Below are 15,991 nucleotides of genomic sequence, written 5' to 3' on the forward strand. Positions count from 1 at the left end.
AAAGAGTAAATTGAGGGCTAATGGAGCAGAGCACAGAAGTTAGGAGCTTCTTGATAATTTGGAAAACAGTTAAGTGGAAAGAAGATGAAAGCCTTCGTTAGTTTGCCTTGCTTTCTCATGAGGATGTTGAATTCTGGGCTACTGTATTTCTCTCCCTGCCTGCTCAGTAAAACACTAGAAGGCTGTTTCAGCCTCCCATAAACTTTGACTGAGATGGTGGTAGAAGAAAGGAGAGGCTCATCTGAAGGCCCTGCAGCAGAGGAGATGTCAGTGCCAGTTGCTTCGATTCTTGGCAGGGTCACTCATCAGACATTGGAGAGCTCCAGCTTGGGGAGGCTGTGGGTAGCAAAGGAGCAAGAGATAACACTCAAGAGTGCAACCTGGAGTGAGTCACAAGGACCCAGGTTCAAAGCCTGGTTTTGCTACTGCTACTGGGGATACTAAATTCCTGTGGCTGCTGTAACAAATTAATACAAACGGTGGCATAAATTAACAGATTTATTTTCATACAGTTCTAGAGGCCAGAAGCCTGAAATGAATATCACTGGGCTGAAATCAAGGTGTTGGCAGGGCTATGCTCTCTCCAGAGGCTTTAGGTTACACTATGTTTCTTGCTCTCTAGCTTCTGGTGGCTACCAGCATTCCTTGGTGTATGGCCACATCACTCTTATCTTTGACTGTCATCTTCATACATCTTTCTGCTTTGTCCTTGTATCATTTTTTTGTTGTTGTTTTGTTTTTGTTTTTGTTTTTCCAGTACCAGTACCAGAGATCAAACTCAGGACCTTGAGCTTGTGAGGCAGGCATGGTGCCACTGAGCTGAATTCCCGGCTCCATATCTTTTTTTTTTTTTCTTGGTACCGGGGATCGAACTTGGGTCCTTGTGGTTGTGAGGCAGGCGATGGAACCACTGAGCTAAATCCCCAGCCCTCCATATCACTTTTTTATGTGTCTGGGTCAAATTTTGCTCTGTCCTTTTTTTTTCTCTTAGAGTCAGAGTCTCTCACTATGTAGTCCAGTCTGGCTTTGCCTTTGCTATATAGCCCAGGCTGGTCTCAAACTCATTGTTCTGCTTCAGCCTCCTGGGGGTTACAGATGTGTACTACCGTACCTGGAATTCTACCTCTGTCTTTTTTTTTTTTTAAGGAACACTTGTGATTATCTAGGTAGCCCTAAACAATCAAGGATAATAATTTGGAAATCCTAAATCACATTTGCAAAAGATAACTTTAATTATTTAACTTTATAAGGTAACTTTTTTGTTTGTTTTTTTTTGTTTTTTTTTTTTGGTACCAGGGATCAAACTTGGGTCCTTGCACTTGCAAGACAGGCAGCAGAACCACTGAGCTAAATCCCTGGCCCTTATAAGGTAACTTTTAAATTTATTAATTTATTTTTAGTATGTGTATATTTTTTGAAGCAAAACTTTATTGGTATATTTTAGATATACATAATGATAACATTCATCATAGGGAATTTGTATCTGTACATGATATAGCTTGATACTTTTTTCCCTATTCTTCTCCCTTTTAACCCTTCTTCCCCTCCTTATTTAAAAAAGCTTTGTTTCCATTTTTTTCCTCCATTCTTTTTTTTTTCTTTCTTTTCCTTTCCTTTCTTTCTTGCTAAGGTAACTTTTATAGGTTCCAGGAATTAGGACCTGGTATCTTTGGGAAGCTATTATTCTGCCTACCATACTGGGTGTCCTTGGGCCAGTGACTTTCACCAATGTGAACTTATTTCCTTATTTGTAAAGTAAAAAATAGTAATAATGTCCTCTGTACTGACTTTCATGAGACTTGAACAAAATCTTGTATGCTAAACATTTGGCAGATACATAGTTGTAGATGTCCAGTATTACTATAGATAGATATATTCCATTACTACTACCTATTGGAGTTTGGGTATCTTCTGTGAAAGGGAGAGAAATTGTTTGCTAAACAGAGTTTATTTGTGCTAGTGCAGTTCCCCCATATGCATATGTTGGCTCTCTTTGCCCTGGAATCTTTGGCCATCACCTCCCATGGTCAGCAGGTATCCCCAAGACCATCCTCTTATCTAGTCTTCCCATTTCTCTTCTCAGTCTGTAAACTGGTCTTTGGGAACATGTCTTTTCCTTTAGGGAGTATAATGGACTAAATATTTGTGCTCCCTCTCAAATTTGCATGTTGCCGTCCTAACCCCATGTGTGGCTATATTTGGAGTAATAAAGTAATTAAGGTTAAGTGGAGCCATAGGACTGGAGCCTTTGTCCCAAAGGGCTAGTGTCCCTATAAGAAGAGATACCAGAGTGATTTTTCTCTGTGTGCACACATTGAAGAAATGCCATGTCATGTGGACATTGTGAGAAGGTAGGTGACTGTCTGCAAGTCATGATGAGAGGCCCCACCAGAAACTGAATTTGGCTAGAATCTTGATCTTGGACTTCTAGTTTCCAGAATTTTTGGAAAATAAATTTTTTATTGTTTAAACCACCAGTCTGGTATTTTCTTGGGGTGGAAGCTGACTAATTCAGGGGCTATAATGTGACTGTTAAGCACTTGTGTTTAGACCCTTAGAAATAAGCTTGGAATCTTGAATTATTCCCCATAATCATTCAAGATGGCTTGCTGTGTTGCTGCTTTCCCATGGATAATTGTAACTCTATGATGAAAGAGGGAAGAATATTATTTTTACAGTGGTATTTAGTATCTGGTAGCTATTAGCCAACAGGTATGTGTCCCCAGCGAGGTACTGTAAATACATTTTATCTGTTCAGTGCCCTGCTGTTTCATGAACACATCCCTGAAGCATCTTAATCTTCTTTTTCATACTTGTCTTCAATTGAGGAATGTTCTGATTTGCAACTTCGGGGGATAATTACTGTGTTCATTAATTTTTGTTCTTCTCTTCTCTTCCACTTATTTCTTGTTCCTTGAGAATTTTTTTTTCCCTAAATCTACACTAACAGGAGACGACTTGATTAAAGGGTATTTTACAACACTGATTTCTCTGGCTCCCTTGGCATGGTGGTAGAAAGGCTATGTCAGCTTTTTCTTAGCTGGGTAAAGGTCTCTCCCTGGTTTGGGCTCAGATAGCTTAAGAGATTGTGGTAGGAGGTTTGTCTTACCCAGGTACATCAAAGAATGTTTTTTGCACTGGAGTGTTTCTGAGCAGGAGGTAGGGAAGCTTACCTTGTTTTCTTTTTACTAGTGGTTCAGTCACACACATTAATCAAATAAGTGTTATATACAGGACACTGTGCATAGCATTGTAGGAGACATGGTTCTTGGCTCATGGAGATGATCAGTGCTTGTTAATTAAATGAATGCATGGCTGGATAGAATGGCCTTAACCATTCAGAGACCTAAGGGACAAGCCAGAGGGTCAGTGCCTGGACACTAGTAAATGAGGGATGCCGTAACTTACTTGGAAATGTAACAGAATTAGGAAGATCCTCTTGAAAGTCATGATGCCACTTAGATCTGTAAGAGGAAACAGTAGAGGGGGAAGGCTGTGTTGATGACGGGTTACTTTGTATTTAATTTTTCCTGGAATTTTGCTCCTATGAGAGTCTTCTTCATTGTAGATGGGGGCTGTTACATATGTTCTGTGTAAGTGTAGAGGTTTTATAAATGCCAAGTGTCATCCAAGACAGTGGAGGAAGGAGATGGAAAGATAGTAGTTTGGACAATTTGGCTCAGGATAGAGCAGAGGCCAGGATGTACTGTATGTAAGTGAAATTCCTGGGAATAGAACTGAAGAAGTTAAGAAAGCTGAAGACAGGAAGGATTTGAATTAATCTGAAACATAATGGGAGTCTAGCTTGAAGAAGTCTGATCTTGAAGAATACTAGAAGGATTTCTGTCAGTGACAATGAGGCAGAGTGTATTTGGCTTAGGACACTGGGGGAAGAGAAGCACTGGGAAGATTGACTTAATTCTGAGGCCTCATTCTCTGTATCATCTATACCCCTTATGTCTGTCCATTATGATTCTTGTTATATTATGTGGTAATTATTTATATAAATGGCCTTTCTGTCGCCTAGAAGGCAGGAGAGGGGCCTAAGTCATCTCTGTACTCAGTTACAGAACACTGTTCATCACATAGCAAGTAGTCAATAAATGATTGATGAACATGCTTAAGGTTAAGACCTGGGCCAGCTATCAGGGAGTTGGGAGTATAGTGGTAGTGGCAGTGGCAGCAAGTAGCTTTAAGAGGTGAATAGAATAGAACTGAGATGTGAGCCTTACAGACTTTAAATCATCCCTTAAAAATTTATTAAATATTTCTTCTGTGTGGAGGGTCAGACTAGTTGGGGCTGTTAGGTATGTTCTGTGTAAATGCAGAATGGCAGAATGGACATGGTTCCTTTCTCTACAATGCTTATGATCTAGCAGGGAGAAGGACAGCTATATAAGAAAGTATAAACTGGGCATGGTGCCACATACCTATAATTCTAGCACTCTGGGAGGTTGAGGCAGGAAGATCAGAAGTTTGAGCCCAGCCTGGGCAATTTAGAGACTTAGAAAGAGCCTGTCTCAAAAACAAAAATAAGGGCTGGGGATTTAGCTCAGTGGTTTTGCTGCCTGCTGTGCAAGCGCAAGGACCCAAGTTCGATCCCTGGTACCAACAAAACAAAACAAAAAACAAAAAAAGACTGAAGATGTAGCTTAATGTGAAGACCTTTGATTCAATCCCCATTACTGAAAAAAAAAAAGTGTAGTAAATGCTGTGATCGTGGAGGGGTGACTCCTCTGGAAGCATAGAATCTTCTCTGTGGGGAGCATTGGGGAAGATCTAGAGGAAGTATCTTTTAAAGTGAAACCTTGGGGCTGGGGATTTAGCTCAGTGGTTTCGCTGCCAGCTGTGCAAGCGCAAGGACCCGAGTTCGATCTCCGGTACGAAAAAAAAAACAAAAACAAAAAAACCCCATGGGGCCAGAGATTTAGCTCAGTGGTTCCAGTGCCTGCCTCGAAAGCACAAGGTCCCAAGTTCGATCCCCCAAAAAACAAACCATAAAGTGAAACCTTTAGGATGAGTAGTAATTGTCAGATAAAGAGGAAAGAAAATGGCATTCCAAGCAGAGGGAATGATGTGCAAAAGCGTGGAGGTGGGAGACAAGATATCTTAGAGCAGTAGGAAAAATTTTGTATAAAAGCAGCTGTAAACAAGGTGAGGAAAGAGAGGAAACTGGATATTGATTGGCTCTGGGTGGTAGAGGGGTTTGGGTATAGAATTTGGCCTTTATTTTGAAGGTCTGGGAAAAACATTAAATAGTTTCTAGTAGGGGAGGATGGGTCAAATTCAAGCTCTGGATATAGAATAATCTCTATAACATTTAATTGAGGTATACACTTGTACTGCAATTTGCTGATCTTGTACCCTGGAATCCTTTGACATTGTAGTGAAGCCTATCTATTGGCTCCAAGTCACAGTCTGAGTGTGAGAGTCTGACACATGGAGAATGTGGCCTGCCTCAGGCCTGAGTACCTGGTGTTTGATCTTAGCCCCATAGCTAAAGGCAGCATAGCTGAGTGAGTGGTGTTCAGGACTGCTCCTCCTACCTCTTCGACAGCTCTCTTGGCTCTCACTGCAGAGCCCTTGCACACCAGCTTAAAATTCCTCAGCTACTGCACCTTCCCCCGCTCTTTACTCTCTACAAATTGAAAAATTTTATGACAATGTCATATCAACAGGAAAAGTTTTAAAAAGTAGGACTGAGAAATAAAGACCTCTTTGCTGATTCTCCCTGCAGGGAATTTGAAAAAATATAGAAAATCTAAGTTTTATGTTAAATATCCTTAGGGTTTCCTTTCCTTCTCTTTTAAAAGTTTTTTCCATTAACCAAAAATCCGACAGAGATGCTTGTGGGAAGATAATTCCTTTTGGCTGGAGCTTAAGCTCCTTGTTGTGAGCTTTTTAATTTTCTTTCATCCGCAGTGGGTTGGGACCCAACTGTGTAGTCACTGTAGCTCATCACAGTCCTGTTGCTGGGCATGTTGTCTCTGTGAATCTATATGTTTTCCCCTTGTACCTACCTAATGAAAGCTAAATTAAATCAATTTTTAATCAAGGAGATGAATGACAGGTTTTTTCTTAGAAAAGAAACCACAGGGCCCCAAAGTACTGGATGCAATAAAAAGTGAAGTTTTTATTTGCATGTGTGCCGTTAGGCATGGCTTTAATTTCAGGAAAACAGGAGGCGCTGACAGTAACATTTGGAAAGATGCCATGCCAGGGAGATGAGGGAGAGGGCTTTTCTTCCTGCTCATTTCTTTCACAGTTGTGCACACCTGTGTGTTCCCCTCATTTTGCACTGGTGTATAGTACATACTAGGTGCTCATGGGTGTCCAAATAAATGAAATGATTTTTGAATGAGGCTTTCTTTCTGTCCTGTTACCCCTCTCTCTAGCTCCTCAGTCTACTGTTTGTTCATTTCTTCATTTATTTGTTCAACAGACATTTATTCCTCTGTGCTGGTCTGAGAGTAAATTTTAGGGAGTGGGGTGAAGGGAAGGTTTCCATTGTGTTGAGGCTGGGAGGCATGGTCAGATCTTTCCTTCCTCTTCAGTATCTATCTGTCTGTCTGTCTCTCTTTCTGTCTTTAATTTGGAAAATAAAGCTCCAAGGTATTGTCAACACCAATGTCCTTTTCCTAAAAATTGCCTTATTCCATCTGCTTTAGTGGATGCAAATGATATCACCAAATGGTTTTCCTTATGGCAGGGGTTTCCTTATGGTGTAGGGTGTAGGGATGAGAACTTCTCAGTTCAGTGGTTGTTCTTGTGGTTTCGCTGCATGGCCAGAGAGGGGTGGGCTTTGGGGAACCAAGCTTGCCTTACTTGGGATTTGATTCCCATAGTCATAGGCCTGACTTCAGGCTCTGGGCTCCCAAATGCATTGGCATTTACTGAGGACTTATGCAGGCACCAGACCTTCCCTGTAGCCCACTTTCTAACTTCTTTGGCTATTGAATGGACTCTCTGAGTGCCTCTCTTCATCTGAAGGAAAAAGTGGCTTTTATTAAGAATCTTTATAGGAGCTTGGGAGACTGGATGTTGCGTATTCCAGAAATCCTGGGCTGAACAGATAAGAGATCCATTAAAGTTGTATACCTTCTGTTTCCTCATTGTACTGCTCTGTTTGGGTCCAGCTTCATTGAAAGCCTGTGGGGGGCTGGGGATTTAGCTCAGTGGTTCTGCTTGCCTCACAAGCACAAGGTCCTGAGTTTGATCCCTGGTACCAAAAAAAAAGAAAGCCTGTGGGGGCTGCCTTCGCCTGGAAAGTGAGGGTGGATATAAGAGTTTGGGCATGTGAGCAGAAACACTGGGGCAGGGAGAAACTTAGCAGATGAAATTAATAATAATTGATGATAGGTGGGAGGGGCGGGGAGAAGGAAGAAAAGAGAGAAGGAAATACTGAGAGCTCCCAGGTTCTGGCTTGGGCAGGAGAGCGAGGTAGTTCTAGAAGAGGATCAGGCACATGGAAGGTAAAGTGGGGGCTCACTTGTTGAATGTGAAACATGTAAGAAGACACTATAGCAGGCATATTCTCTAGGGAAGGGTGGCACAAAGGCTGTGCCCGGAATCTCAGGCTGCTTTCCTGTTCAAGTTGCCCACTGTGGGTGGATTACTGTGGGTGGGTAATACAGTCCAGTTCCAGATGCTGTTTACTGGCTTCTTCTATTAAGGAAGACAGAAGTTGGGTGTAAGAGTAAGTAATTGAACTACAGGGTAGTTAATAAACAGAATTCACAAATTGTAGAGAACCACTTCTCCAGATAGCACTTTTATAAACTAGCAGGCTTTCTTCATGCCTCTCTTGTCTCTCTTTCACCATTATGCAGTTCTGAAGAGAGGTTCCAGAGGTTTGCTAAGACAGTACAGTGAGCTATGGGTTTGAAACCTAACTAATGTGTCTGGCAAAGAGGGTTCTTGTATTCCACCATAATGGTACTGCCCATAAGCACTTTGGTCAGCATATATTTGTTGAAATAAGTGTGTATTTCTAGTTTCATGCCTCTGTGACTTCAAAGAGCAGTCAGGTCTCTGCCTGATATGCCTTTCTTATTGTTGTTGTTTGGCTAACCCACTTCCCTCTTTTTTTTTTTTTTTTTTTTTTTGGTACTGGGGATGGAGCTCAGGACCTTGTGCTTTTGAGGCAGGCATGGACACCACTGAGCTAAATCCTGTCCTGCCCTTCCCTCTTAATTTTCACAGTTCACCTCTTCTGAAGGATATGTCTCTTCTCTCTGCCTCAGAGTCATCTCTGACAGATCTCTTTAACGCAAAATTTGCTGTAACTATGATTTGCTTACCTGTCTCTGTGGCCCTCCTGAAGGCAGGACCCTTTTTTATTTTTTGCATCCCAAGCACCTGGCACATATCTAAGATGAAGCAGGTTTCAACAGATACATTTGGAGGGATATATAATCTTCAGTTTGATGTGTTGGGATGGCAACTGATGTTTGTTCCCTAGCAGGCAGTATAGATTTATTCATCTTTTCATAGTTTGTGGATTTTTGCTCTTTTGATAGTGATCTTATATGGTAGGGTGAACAAGATCTTTGCAAAAATATATTTTTTTCTGGATTGACATGACTGTTAACTATTCATCTGGGGTTTGAAATGGCTTTGGTGTGGGTGTGGAACTGCAGGTAGTAAATGAACAATGTGTCTGGGCTGTGTAGTCATATTATTCCTGGTTTTTGTTTTTGTTTTTGGATGCTTTCCATATTCCTGTGAGCTACAACCCAAACATCTGGCTTCTTTGAAGCCAGGGCTTGTTCCTGGTTGTTTCCTCTACCTAGTGTTTTCTGTTGGCATTGCCAGGGGCTGCTGTGGATGTTTTAGGGAGAGCTGCCACAAGAGGAATCCCTGAGCAGTGAGAGACAGAATGGAATAATTGGAAAAGAATTCCCTGCTACTTTAGGAGGGCAAGCTCTTTAGGCTAAATAGAGGAGGGCATAGGGAAGGGCTGAGTGACAAAAGTAAGGCCAGCCACACATGAGCTGGTCAATCTGAAGGTAAAATAGAAGGAACTGGGGCCTCTGCTGTAAGGATAAACAAATGTGGGCCACTTGGTGTCTCTCACACTTTTTTTTTTCCGGTACTAGGACTCAAACTCAGGACCTTGTGCTTGCCAGGCAGGTGTGCCACCACTGAGCTACATCCCTGGCCTGCCTCTCACACCCTTGTTGCTCTTAAAATGATAGTGTCTTGACACAGTAGGATTGGGTTCAGGGCAGCTACTATCCAAAATGTAGGTTCCCAGTGCTTGCTGATCCTTGTCCAGATGTGCTCTGCCTGGAGTCAGTGAGACAGACTGTTTCTAGGACCTTTACCTGGGCAGGTAGGTGGCATGTCACTCCCTTTCAGCAAATCTGGTTTGGTGAGCAGGCTCACTGGCAAGCTGTCCCCATGGAGCTTACTATAACAGGAAAGAATTCCAGGTCCTACTGGTGTTCTTATCACAAACTCACTCACTGGAACTGAGTCCCTTTGCAAATTCCAGTCTAGAATGCTGCTGGCTGGCTGAGCTGTACCCCTGTCAGTTGCAGGCTGATGACTCCTGGCAGGCTGAGATTTGGTTGGTGGCATCTTGTATGGTCCCCTGACCCCACCTGCTGTCATAAATCCTGTTGTATACCCTCTGTACACATGCCTGAGTGTTTTGTGATATACTGCTCTAAGGAAGAACAGATACCAGATGGGAAAAGTAACTGTCCTGGGTTTATATATTTTTTTTAAAATGCACTTTAAAAAATAAATTGTATTCTGGTTTGGCACTTTTCCATGCTCAGAATGTATTTATTTTTCATGTTCTTGCTGCCCTATGGAGACTAGCAGAGCTGTGAAGAGAAACCACCTCATTAGGAGACTCTAGAAGAAAACTAGGGCTCTCTTGGTCCTTCCCCAGGGATATGGGCCACTCCCCTTCCACGTCCTGCTAAGGCCAGGGCCTAGGAATAGCTCCTCAGGGCAGTGTGTTCTGTGCCAGTGTCCAAGAATCTTAAGGAATTTAATCAAGCAACTAATAGACTAAGGGATGTCTAAAGTTAAAGTGTGATTTTTGTTGACATTAAACATAGTTATTTAAATATCAGTTAATTAGTGCTTTTTAATATTGCTTCTTGAACTTCTTGGTTACTGTAGTTGACATAGATACTTGACAAATGCAAGTTCATTGTGGAGGCGTGGGGCACAGTTGAATGTGGACTTGGAGGAGAGGAGGAGAGAACACATAATTTACAGCTGCTGAAATAATTCAGCCGTTTCTCTTGCTGATTACTCTCCTCTGTTCTGCTGATGCAGTGAGTTGTTAATGGGATAGGCTTTTTCTGTGCCAATCAGGATTGGGACGAGGCCATTTTGATTATTGAGAATAAGCTCTGAGATTGAGAGGAACACTTTAAGTTTGAAACTAATGCCAAATTACCCCTCAATGCCCACATAAGATCTGAGGTTTGGGGTGTTCTGTGTTTTGAGGGCTGCATTCTGATAGGTGAAGGTAGGCGCTGAACTGTGGAATGTTGCTCATTGGGTACAGAGGGCCAGTGGGAATATGTAGGGGTTGGTTTATAGAGCTGCACTCAAACTGAGTTGTCCAGACAGAGCAGATACCTTTATGGAGTGGTTAGTGACCCTTTTGAATGTTTCCCTGTATGAAAGAGCTCCTCTGTATGTCTGCAGATGTCACTTTTCTGGATTAAGGTGTTCATCTGTGCACCTTTTCATCTTTCCACTCACCCATTCATTTACTTGTTCATCAGCCATGCTTTGCTTGAGTGCTTGGTGTGTGTTAGACTTGCACTAGCTAGGAATAGAACAGTGGATGAGTCTGTGCTCTCAGGGAGTTCATATTTATAATAGAGATTTGTGGCTCTCATGATAGATGCACAGAATATATGGGAATATATGGAGGAACAACAAACCATGGCACATAAAATCTAACAGGACATAAAATTTAGCATCTGACCAAGTTGGGCTTATTCCAATAGTTGAAGAGTCTAAAAGGTACATTCACTTTAGAGAACATATGGGTAAAATTTACCACATTAATGGGTTAAAGGTAAAACTAAGTGATCATCTTAGTAGATGTAGGAAACCACACGATAAAATGTAATACTCCTTCATGGTAAAACTTCTTAGCAGTTTAGAAAAAAGACAAGGACTTCTTTACTTTGACAAAGAATATCTATCAAAAAACTACAGAAAACATCATTTTTATTTCTTAATTTTTCAAATGAGAGAACAATACAGTGTTTCCATGTACTCATTATCCAATTTTAACAATTACCAGTGGATAGACACTTTACATTGCTTTAAAATTTTTTAGTGTTGCAAATTACATACAGGATAAAATTTGTCATTGTGATTATTTTTAAGGATAGAACTCAGTAGCATTAAATATATTAAGAATGTTGTATAACCATCACCACTATTTAATTCTAAGGTTTTTTTGTCACCTCAAACAAATTCTGTACTCACTAAACAATAATTTTTTTTTTTAACTTTGAGACAAGATCTTGCTTATTTGCTAACTTACCCTGGCAGTGCTTGTTATCCTCCCGTGTCAGCCTCCCAGTGTACTGGACTATAGGTTTGCACCACCAACTTGGCTGCCTGTTTTTATTGATTTATTTGTTTATTTATTTGTTAATTTTGAGACAAGGTTTCCTTATGTAATTGAGGCTGGTCTTGAACTCACCATATAGCCCACGCTGGCCTCCAACTCACAGTAATCCTCCTGCCTCAGCCTCCCAAGTGCTGTGATTAAGATGTGTGCCACTGGGGCCGGGGATTTAGCTCAGTGGTTTTGCCGCCTGCTGTGCAAGTGCAAGGACCTGAGTTCGATCTCCGGTACCAAAAAAAAAAAAAAAAGATATGTGCCACCATGCCCAGCTTCAGCTGCCCATTTTTATATTGGGTTTCTTTTGTTTTGTTGAATTGTAGGAATTATATATATTTTCTGGATATTATAACCATATCAGATATGTGATCTGTAAACATTTTCTTTCATTCTCTAGTTTATCTTCTTGCTTTCTTGATAATGTCTTCTGATGCCCCCCAAATTTAAATTTTATTGTAGGTCAGTTTATCTGTTTTTTCTTTTGTCACTTGTGATTTTTGTGACATATTTAAGAAATCATTGCCAAATCAGAGTCTTGAAGGTTTGCCCTTCTGTTTTGTTCTAAGAATTTTATAATTTTATCTTTCAATTTTTAGGTCTTTGATCCATTTTTAGTCAAGGGCACACTTGTTAAAAATCAATTGACTATAATCCCAGCTCACAGGAGGCTGAGGCAGAAGGATCACCCTAAATTCAAGGCCAGCCTGGACTACACAGTGAAACCTTGTCTCAAAAAACAAACAAACAGTAGCTACTAAGGAAGTTGAGCAGGAAGATCACAAATTTGAGGTTAGCCTGGGCAGTTTAGCAAGACACTGTCTCAAAATAAAATTTTCAAAAGGGTTGAGGATGTAGCTCTATGGTAGAATGCTCCCCTAGCATGTACAAAGCCCTGGGTTCAATCCTCATTAGTACACATGTTTTATGCACATATACAGTATACATAAATCAATTGATTGTAGATGTGAAGGCTTAATTCTGGCCTCAATTTTATTCCATTGGTTTTTATGTTTATTCTTATGTCAATATTATACTTTTTTCTTTTTGGTACTGGGGATCAAACTTGGGACCTTGTGCTTGCAAGGCAGGCGGTGGAACCACTGAGCTAAATCCCCGGCCCTAATAGTATACTTTTTTTTTGAGACAGGGTCTCGCTATATAGTTCAGCCTGGCCTTGAACTTACTGTGTAGCCCAGGCTGTCCTCCAACTCACAGCGATCCTCTTGCCTCAGCCTCCTGAGTGCTAGGATTGTAGGTGTGTGCCTTTATGCCTGGCAGTATTATACTTTCACTACTCTAGCTTTGTGGTAAGTTTTGAAAGCAGGACTTGTGAATTCTCTTAACTTTGTTCTTCTTTTTCAAGATTATTTTGCATATGAGCCAGGCATGTATATATACATAATACACACATATTAAAAAAAAAATATATATATATATATATATTTATTTGGACTTGCTATGTAGTCTAGGCTGGCCTTGAAATTGCTATGTAGCTTGGCCTGGCCTTGAACTCACAATCCTTCTGCCTCAGCCCCACTCCTAGCTTGATATTTTTTCTTTCTATCATCCACCTATCCATCTATCTGTCTATTATCTATATACCTATCAATCATATTGAGGGTTGAACCCAGCATCTTTGCACTGACCTACATCCCCAGCCCTTTTTCCATTTTTTATTTTGAGTCAGGGTCTTGCTAAATCACTAAGTTGCCCAGCCTGGACTTGAGCTTGTGATCTTCCTGCCTCAGCATCCCAAAGCACTAGTATTACAGGCATATACCACTGTGCCTGGCTAAATTTTGTTTTCGAGACATAGTCGTGTTAAATTGTTCAAACTGTGGTCAAACTTGCTATCTTCCAGAATGCTGGCATTTACAGGCGTGTACCATCATGCCCAGCTGCTGGATACTATTTTAAATAAAATTGCTTCCTAAATTCATTTTCAGATTATTTATTGCTGATATATAAAAGAAATACAACTAATTTTTGAGTATTGATTTTATATTTCACAACTTTGCTGTTTAATTATTCTTTAGGGTTTTCTACATATAAAATTGTGTTACCTATACAAAGAAATAGTTTTACTTCTTCCTTTCCAATATAGATGCCTTTTATTTATTTATTTAGCCTAATTGCTCTGGTTGGAACTTTCAGTATTGTGTTATGGAAATGGTAAAAGCACATGTTCTTTTTTATTTTTTTTATGTTTTCTTGAGGCAAGGTCTCACTATGTATTTCACATAGTCTTTGAACTCTCCACCCCCCCCCCCCCCCCCCCCCCGCTTCAGCATCTAGAGTGCTGGGGTTACAGGTTTGTGTCACCATGCCAGGTTTCTTATTCTTGATCTTAGGGGAACAACTTTTAGTCTTTCACAATTAAATATGATGTTATCTATAAATTTTTCATGTATGTCCTTTATTATGTTGAAGATACTGTTTTCCTGGCTTATTTAATGTTCTTATCACAAAAAGTAGGTACTGTATTAAATTTTGCTAAATGCCTTTTCTTTATCAGTGGAGCTAAGCATGATTTATTCTGTGATTATACATTTTGCCTCAAAAAAATTGTGGCACACTTCTATGATCCCAGCATTCAAGAGGCTGAGGCAATAGGATTGCTACACATTCTAGGCCAGCCTGACCTCTACATAGTGCGTTCAAGGCCAGGCAAAACTCTGTAGTGAGACCCTGTCTCAAAAAAACAAAAATGAAACCTCCCTTCATTCTATTAATATGATGTACTACATTGATTTTCTTGTTGAGCCACCCTTGTATTCCTGAGATGAATGCCACTTGGTCATGTTGTGTAATCCTTTTAGTATGCTATTGAATTTGGTTTGATAATATTTTGTTCAGGATTTTTTGCATGTATATTCTGTTTGTTTGTTTTTTCCAGTACCAGAGATTGAACTCAGGACCTTGCGCTTGTGAGGCAGGCACAGCACCGCTGACCTGCATATATATTCTGAAGGGATATTGGCTTGTAGTTTTCTTGTGTCTTTTTCTAGTTTTAGTATCAGGATAGCACTGATATCATAGAATGCATTAGGAAGTGTTCCTGTGTCGTCTGTTTTTGGAAGAGCTTGAGAAGGCTTTGCTGTCCTGTAAGCCCTGGGCTCTCTGGCCTGGGGCTGCCTGTTTGGAGCTCTGGCTTGATTAGTTTTTCCATACATTTTGTCTTGAAACTTTTATCTTTGCTGTCTTCTAAGGAGCCAGACAGAAAGCTGCCCTGGCAAACAGGGTCAGGTTGATGAGCTGGACTTTACTTGTGTGATCTCTTTTTCCTTGGGCTGATGGATGGATGATCCAACCTCAGGCTCACTTAATAGGAACAAGGCCTCTAGGTCATCCAAGAGATCAGAGCAAGTCAGCTGAAAAGGGAGTGGCTGTATGTTAAAAATAATATTTATTTTGGGCTGGGAATATAGCTCAGTGGTAGAGCAGCTGCCTAGAATATTTGAGGCTCTGGGTTTAATCCTTGGCACCAAACACAAAAAAGTGTTTTCTCATATACCTAACATTTCGGGCCAGGGATTTAGCTCAGTGGCACTGCGCCTGCCTTGTAAGCACAAGGACCTGAGTTCGATCCCCGGTACCAAAAAAGCAAAAATTCATATATCTAACATTTCAAGATGAAAGACTCCACTGAGCATAGCCTTCCACAATTTAAAGTTCACAAATAATCATAGAGGTAATCACACTTTTTTAAAAGAAGTAATTCATACATGTATGCTGTTGTATTCTTCTGCTTCTACTCAGCAGGATTATTCAGCAATATTTTAACCTCTTGAGATGGAGGAAGAAGGGAGGGAAGGGAAGAGAAGGGGAATAAAAATATTAAGATATGTTTTGTACATGTACCTCCTTCCCACAATGATTGTAATCAAGATGTACTACAAACATGTACTATTAAAAATTTTATGTATCTGTTTTCATGTATCACTTCAATCTATTTTTTAAAACCTACTTTAATGGCAGCATCATTTCCAATTGTGCTGTCATTTATTTATTTATTTTGGTACTGGGGATCGAACTTGGGACCTTGCACTTTAAAGGCAGGCGGTGGAACCACTGAGCTAAATTCCCGGCCCTATTTTATTTTTTGAGACAGGGTCTTGCTATGCAGTTCAGGCTGCCTTTGAACTCACTGTATCACCCAGGCTGGCCTTGAACTTATGGCAATCCTCCTGTCTCATGTCCAGTTGTGCTGGGATTATAGGCAGGAACTACCATGCCCAGTTTAGTCAACAGATTATATCTGTATCTGTGTATTTATATTTTTGCAGTACTGACGATTGAACCCAGGACCTCACACTGAGCTACGTCCTTCACCCACTTTAGTTAATTTATGTTTTTTATTTTGAGACAGGGTCTTGC

General features: G+C 40.6%; 1 protein-coding gene across 25 annotated transcripts in view; it reads left to right on the forward strand.

Annotated features, from left to right (window-relative positions):
* Sil1 (SIL1 nucleotide exchange factor) overlaps positions 1-15,991 on the forward strand; it is a 301,994-nt gene that overhangs the window by 59,543 nt on the left and 226,460 nt on the right. For 11 of the 25 annotated variants that reach the window (XM_087180671.1, XM_087180669.1, XM_087180679.1 and 8 more), the window contains one exon: positions 1,297-1,369. The exons of the other annotated variants lie outside the window; for them this stretch is intronic. The gene's annotated coding sequence lies outside the window, so the exon portion shown is untranslated. The remainder of the gene's footprint in view (positions 1-1,296; positions 1,370-15,991) is intronic. 25 annotated transcript variants of the gene reach the window in all.

The sequence above is a fragment of the Heterocephalus glaber genome, unplaced genomic scaffold (assembly GCF_053883595.1).
Source record: "Heterocephalus glaber isolate CG9 unplaced genomic scaffold, H.glaber_assembly_v1.0 deba00001465, whole genome shotgun sequence".
In the NCBI taxonomy this organism is placed as follows: Eukaryota; Metazoa; Chordata; class Mammalia; order Rodentia; family Bathyergidae; genus Heterocephalus; species Heterocephalus glaber.